Raw genomic sequence first — 7,500 nt, forward strand, 5'->3', positions numbered from 1 at the left:
GCTCGCAGATTTTAAATGCTACCTCTGTTTCCTGTGTGTTCTTTCAGGTCAATTTGATAAGGTAATACAGTGAAATTGTTAAAGTGATATGTGAAATTATTCACATGTTTTGGTCCTTCGATAGTCGAACTTAAAAAATTGTGCTCCCTGATATATGAAGATGTAAGGACGCGCTGGACACCAAGTTTTCACCCGGGACCCTGAAATAGGTGGCTTTGCCTCACTACGCCTTCATATTCAGCGACGACTGACTGAGTACTGACCCACGTGGCTGGCGCCCGCACAGGAATGAGGTAGTATGCTTTTTTTGTTTTTGTTTTGTTTTTGAGCTCTAGTACGGAAAAAACTGCAGTATAGAGTTTGGAACTCCAGACATTTTTAATTTAATATTATTAATGGTCTGTATCTTAGGCCTACTGAGTTTGGAACTCCGGACATTTTGGTTTGAAATTACCACTTGTCTGTTTTATGTAGAGTTTGGAACTCCGGACATTTTGTTTGGAATTGCAAATTGTCTGTTTTCAATTGAGTTTGGAACTCCGGGCATTTTTCGATTTGGAATTGTAAATGACCTGTATTTGGTGACCCTGGTGTTTGGAATTCTGGGATAGCCTGTCTAAATTGTGTCATTGTTTTGTTACGCCTGCATATCGCACGGATTTTTTGTGAAGAGACCGGACTAAGCTTGCTTAGCCTAGAAGGTTGTCTCATTTACAAAATTTCGTGACGGCCTAGGGATTTTTTTTTAATTCCTAGTGTTTATGCCTCTGTAAATTGCGTCAAAACAATGGGTTCTCGTCACACGAAAGTGTATGAGGGGGATGCGAAATTTTTAGAACGGCGTGACTCAGGCGCTGCACAGTTTGTTCAGCGTTGGCATAAAAAGCATGGCTTTGATGGGAAGTTAACGGTGCCTAGTTGTACTAAATTGCTTGAAAATGTGTCGTCTCATCATACCAAAAAGAAAGGCCCTCTTAAAGACCATCATAAGACTGAAATATCTTGTGCCAAAATGTGGTTGAGAGCTGCTGAGGAGCGTCACGACCAGATACAGTTAAAACGGCGGTCTGTCCTTCCAGCTGATGACACGGTCGCGTATGTAAGGGAGGAGGATAATAATCCTGTTGCGCGCTGTAGAGCGAGAGGAGGGGCAGTTCCTCCAGTGAGTGGCATAGCAGCTGCCCCACTGACTGCGTTTTCTCCTCCTGTTTTTGTTGACACCAATGCCGCTAGTGGTGGTGCTGCTTCGGATGTCAAACTTTCGGCATCTCCTCCACCGTCCTATGTCTCTAGTGTAACTCCAGACTCTACCCCTGTTACGACTGGCAAACCGATGTCTAAAGTGGCCCTTGCCGCGGCTTCTACAAGTCCTGCGGTTACGCGCAGCAAATTGTTCTCGCCTTCGTTGCCTTGGCATGATACTAGTTCACTTCCACAGTCGCAGAACAGTCCTTATTTCCAGGCTCACGTAGCCCTTCAGGATGCTGTTCTTCTTGGTGAAAGCACGGCTGAAAGTTACCCTATGATAGAAGTACCCAACCCTGCATTTAATCCGACGGCGGCTGTTAGTGGCAATAATATGAGAGTGATGCAGGTGTATCGTCCTTGGAACCAGGACGAAATAAAAAAAGCTGTGGAAGGTGTGGCCGGACACAGACACAAATTGAATGAGTTCATTACTGAAATGCGACAGTTGGTTACCATGTACCATTTGGATGGTGATGAAGTTGAAAAATTGTACCGTTGTAAAATGGGAGTTGATTGGTCTAGAGTGAAAGACAAATTTCAAGCTAAGACCGATACTGGAGTGACCCATGCTCCAGGAAGTACAGGTCTAAATGGAGCTCTTACGACCCTTGAGACGGCCTTACGCGAGACTTTCAAATCTCCTCCTAATTATAGTAAATTACAGGAATGCAGACAAGGTGACAATGAGGACGTCTACCATTTTAGGGAGAAATTTGAAGCGGTCTTTCGCAAATACAGTGGGTTAGATGATGACACTCCGGCAAATAAACTCATTTTCGACCAACAAATTAAACAAGCGATGCTGGGTTGCCTTCGCCCAGAGATTAAGAAATGGTTGGAAAAGAATTATGTTACTCTGCCCATTGCTTCTTTAGCTGATTTCATGGCGCATGCTCGACATGCCGAGAAAACAGCGCAAAATAAGAAGAAAAATAAAGAAAAACAGGAACAAGCACAGATTTTTGCTCAAGCCGTAACACATGTTGTTAAGGCTAATGGGGCCAACCGTGGTTGGACTCAAGGAAGAGGTCGTGGGTTCCGAGGAAGGGGACAAAATAGACCGGGTGAAACAAATCAAGCGACTGGCAATAGCAGAGGCGATGCCAGACGTGAGGGTAGTTGTTTCATATGCGGTGAAATGACACATTGGGCACGCGAGTGTCCAAACAATCCTGATGCTCAGCAATGACTAGTGGATAATAGTGCATTACGTCCTGTTGGTGATGACGCGGAACTGAATGACGATGATTGTGATGTTTTAGATTTGGAAGAAATTTTTTACTCTAAGGGCGCAGGCAAACCTGAATTAACGTTAATGTTATCAGGTAAACCTATTAAATTTCTCTGTGACACTGGTGCTTGTAAAACTGTCGTGAAAGATATTGATGCCCTTACCAAATCAAATAAAGCAGTACTGGTTAAATCAGCAAATGGCCAACTGCAGAGGCAACCTTTGAGCAAACCTGTTGAATTACAATGCAATGAAACTGGATCGTCTGCATGGATCCAAGTCATAATGGCACCTGAATGTCCTTGTAATTTACTGGGACGGGATGCTATGGCTAAATTACGAATTGGAGTGTTTCCCACAAGTGATGGTGGCATGACTGCCCAAAAAAGTGACTTGGTGAATGTTCTATTGAATGATCAGTGTGATGAACAAACAGTGTATTACTGGACACTTGACGTACCGAGCGACAGCTCTGTGGGGGAGGAGTTGCGTACTCTGGCTACAGCCAGAGCGCTTCCGGGGTCTGATCACAGACCTGCGAGCGACATGCATATTGTCTTACGGTCCAGATCTGATACGCACACGGGAAAAGACATGTCTAATTCCGATTTGAAATACAATGATCAATTGCATAATTTGGGTTCTCAAAAAGTTTTGTTCACCTCCTTGTATTGGAAGGGAGGTACTTGCTTTTGTGATGTGAAAATGCCGTCTGAGATTGATTGTCTTGTCCCGTGGGGATCTCCACCTCATGCTTTGTTGACAAAAGAATTAGGTGAGGCATGGAGTGACTTGTCTGAAAAAGTTCAAAACGCACGCTCTGTAACTGATTGGCATTTGGATACATCTGATGAGTATGTGAGTAACAGCACAGGCTGGAGGAAAAGAGTCGTTAATTTTGAAACAAAATGTTTTCCAAATACACGGGTGTATGCTGAGGAAGCATGATATGGCGTATTTTTGACAGAGGAGGAAGAGTCTGCTTTGCAGAATGTGCCTTCATACCTCTGGTCACAACATCCCACTGATGTAGGTCTTATGACAACGGCAACTCCTGTAATAATCAGAGGAAAGACTGATTATCGCCCCAGAATAAAACAATACCCACTGAAAACAGATGCTTTACTTGGTATTGAGCCTGTAATAAATGATTTATTGGAGGCAGGAATAATTAGAGTCTGTAACGATTCCCCATGCAATACACCAATCTTCCCGGTAAAGAAAGCACCTCCATCTATTGGTTGGAGAATGGTCCAAGATTTACGCGCTGTAAACGATGCAATTATTGCGCGGGCTCCTAATGTACCGGACCCACACACATTACTTAACCAACTTAGCCCCGATGCTGAATGGTTTTCAGTGATTGATTTAAGTAATGCATTTTGGTCCATTCCCGTTGATGTTGACAGTCAATACTGGTTTGCGTTTACTTTTAAGGGGAAACGATATACTTTCACTAGGCTAAGCCAAGGCTATTGTGAATCCCCTACCATATTTGCAACGGCGATTCAGACCTGTCTCGCAGATTTTATTCCATCAAATGGGTCTCAATTAATTACTTATGTTGATGATCTATTAATCTCGAATAAGACAAAGGAATCATGCAAACAGGACACATTGGAATTGTTGACTTATCTTGCCAACACGGGCAACAAAGTAAGCAAAAATAAATTGCAGTTGTGGCAAAGCGAGGTGCGCTACTTGGGTCATACTCTGACTAAGCATGGCCGTACAGTCAATGCTGACCGAAAAACAGCAATATTAAATGCTCCTCGCCCTGTCTCAAAAAGACAGCTTATGAGTTTTTTAGGTCTGTGTAATTACTGTAGGCAATGGGTGCCAAATTACTCAGAACTGGTTAAACCGCTACAGAATGCAATTTACTCCGCACCTATGGCTCCTAATGATTCTCTAATCTGGACAGAGGATATGGTGACAGCTTTTTGTGATGCCAAGACTAAAATAGCAGGCTCTACAGTGTTGGCTCTTCCGAATTATTCAAAACCTTTCATACAAATGGTTGATGCAAAAGATGGCCACATGGTTTCGGTTTTATTACAAAAATTCGGCGAAAAATTACGTCCAGTTTCCTATTACGCCAAAGAGCTGGATGTGGTCGCTAGGGCGACCCCTCCGTGTGTCCAAGCAGTGCTTGCTGCTGCATTGGCAGTGCAAGCCTCCGCTGAAGTAGTCTTGTTTCACCCACTTGTTCTTAAGGTTCCTCATGCTGTGTCAATATTACTGTTGCAGACAAATATGTCATTCTTGTCGCCTGCAAGGCATCTCTCATGCATGACAGTCTTGTTGTCACAGCCGCACGTTACTATTGAACGATGTACTTCACTCAATCCTGCTACTTTGATTCCAATTCCGTCGGACGGTACAGAACATATGCATGACTGTGAGACGGAGACTTTTAAGATTGTTAAACCACGTCCGGATTTACAAGATACACCTCTTACAGAAGGTGATGTTGTTTACGTGGATGGTTCTGCATGCAAAGATAGTCACGGTCAAAATAAGGTAGCATATGCCGTCACTACAGTGGACAAATTGGTATTTTCTGAGGCCTTACCCTCTAGGCTATCAGCGCAGGCTGCTGAAATTATAGCGTTGACAAAAGCTTGTGAATTGTACAAAGACAGAGTTGTGACCATTTATACTGATAGTCAATATGCTTTCAGCGCATCGCATGTATTTTGTGCGCACTGGAAACGGAGAGGCTATTTGACTTCCAGTGGGAAGGAGGTTAAACACAAAGTTTTACTTCAGCGTCTGTTGCAAGCCATACAGCTGCCGCTAAAAATAGCCATTTGTAAGTGTGAGGCGCATACGAACAGAACAGATGATGTGTCAAGAGGAAATGCCTTGGCCGACAGGATGGCCAAAGAGGCTGCTGACATTTGTTTGTCTCAGGATGAAGACAGCACTCCTGAGGTGCTAAAAGACATGCAGTTTGCTGCACCGGACACTGAGAGACAAACATGGCTTAAACACGGTGCCACTTTACAACATGGATTGTACACTAGTGAGGATGGCAAACCCATTCTTCCTAAATCTATGTATAAGTGGGCAGCAATATTGACACATGGTAAATGTCACGTTTCCTCCTTTGCAATGACTAAACTGGTTGAAAACAGTTACAAACATTTTGGATTCACAACGTTTGCAAAGCGGTTTTGTGCGCAATGCTTGGTGTGCTTGAAACACAATTCACAAGGAAATATGAGACCTAAGAGAGGAAAGTTTCCAGAACCTCAATATCCTTTTCAAGTTATTCACATGGATTACATACAATTACATAAGGCGAAAGGGTACGAGTATTGTTTGGTTACCGGACAGGTATTGGAACCATCTAAAAAAAAAATGAAGAGACTGGGGAAAGGTATACTTTTCACGCTTCTTGGGATTGTGTTAATTTGGTTGTTTTGTGGTGGGGACAAGGGAAATCACCGCATTAAGAGATGGGTGAGTAGTTCAAAGTCTGAACTGAACATCACACACATTTACATGACTAATTCATGGTATCGATATGCAACAATGTTAGCAGAGAAACAGAATAGATCTAATTGTTATGTCTGTTCTTACATGCCAATATCTTCCAGCCACCCAAACTTAGAAGCCAAACCTTTTGATCTAAGAAGTAGTAGATGCATTGCAGAATACTGTGCGCAATATAATTGGTCAGCCAAGGATAATGCTACTGTTCGTTCTAATTTTGTGTTCTCTAATCCTTCTAGCTCTAACTCCAAATTCTTTGATAGATTAAAAAGATCATTAAAAAGTCATAAAACACGTGCTGAGACACACCCGTTTGTTGAACTTAATGCATCTAGTCTTGTAGCTGAAGAAGTGTATGTGAGAAGCAACAGAATTTTTCCTCATTGTTTTGTAGGAATTGGGAAAGATTTTTTAGGTTCATTGCCCAGGCATAGATGTAATGAGACCATATTGCCTATCTTGAGGACCAGAGCCCTTGCTTCTTGTCCATGGAAGTTGAATGGAAATCAGACAGTTGATCCGAAGAACAGTGTTCATCCGTGTTTGGGGTGGCCTGTGTGGACTGTTGTTAGTATTACCGGCACGCCCGTTCTGTCTGGTGTTTACTGGGTCTGTGGACACAAACTTTATCTGAAATTGCCTCCCGACTGGGGGGGGGATATGTGCCCCCGCCCAGGTAACTGACCATACGTATGTTGTCTCTGCATCCCATTCACCTAGGACTAAGCGAAGGGTTTTTGAAACCCCTGAGCACGACCACATCTGGGGTTCTGATGTGCCTGCTGAACACAAATTATGGCGAACAAGCAGTAAAGTAATTCTGTCACTTTTCCCCTGGTTTGGAGTTGGAAAGTTATTTTTGTGAGTTGAAACATTGAATTATAGATTGGAACTTTTTATTAATGCAACTCAAACACTTTGGCAGAAAAACAATGCTGAAGTCAGTGCTATCCGAACTCTAGTCCTTGAAAATCGTCTTTGCCTAGATCTTTTGACTGCATCTGTCGGGGGAGCTTGTGTATTAATTAATTCTTCCTGTTGTTCATATATCCCGGATAACACAAATTCTTTTGAGGTTACAGATGCCCTGGAACAGCTGCGACGTCTTGGTGCGGCGATGAGTAAAGATGACGTGGTTGATGATAAGCCATGGAACCCATTCTCGTGGCTTTTAATGGGGAATTGGTGGGAGGTTGGACTCAAGTTACTAGCTCCTGTTCTGGTCATTTTAGTTGTGTTTTGTTGTTTTACTGCATGCATTGTCCCATGTATACGATCTCTCATGAGTAGCATGATATCTGGTGTTGTTGGTGTCCATATGCATAAATATGAAGAAGTACTTTTGCTGAGCCGAGATGATGAAAATACTGTTATCTAGTTAATGAAGATTGGACAGAAAATCCTTGAGAAGTTGTTCAGGTCTGAAAATCTTTGATAATAGTTACAATTTCATAAACAGGTGGGAATATGTGAAAAGATTCACTGCATTTAATCATGTTATTATGAAAATATAACCATTT

At 42.7% G+C, this 7,500-nt stretch overlaps 1 protein-coding gene across 4 annotated transcripts in view; it reads right to left on the bottom strand.

The window, feature by feature from the left end:
* Positions 1–7,500, bottom strand: part of uckl1b (uridine-cytidine kinase 1-like 1b) — a 59,191-nt gene that overhangs the window by 11,544 nt on the left and 40,147 nt on the right. The window lies entirely within an intron of this gene.

The sequence above is a fragment of the Engraulis encrasicolus genome, chromosome 10 (assembly GCF_034702125.1).
Source record: "Engraulis encrasicolus isolate BLACKSEA-1 chromosome 10, IST_EnEncr_1.0, whole genome shotgun sequence".
Taxonomy (NCBI): Eukaryota; Metazoa; Chordata; class Actinopteri; order Clupeiformes; family Engraulidae; genus Engraulis; species Engraulis encrasicolus.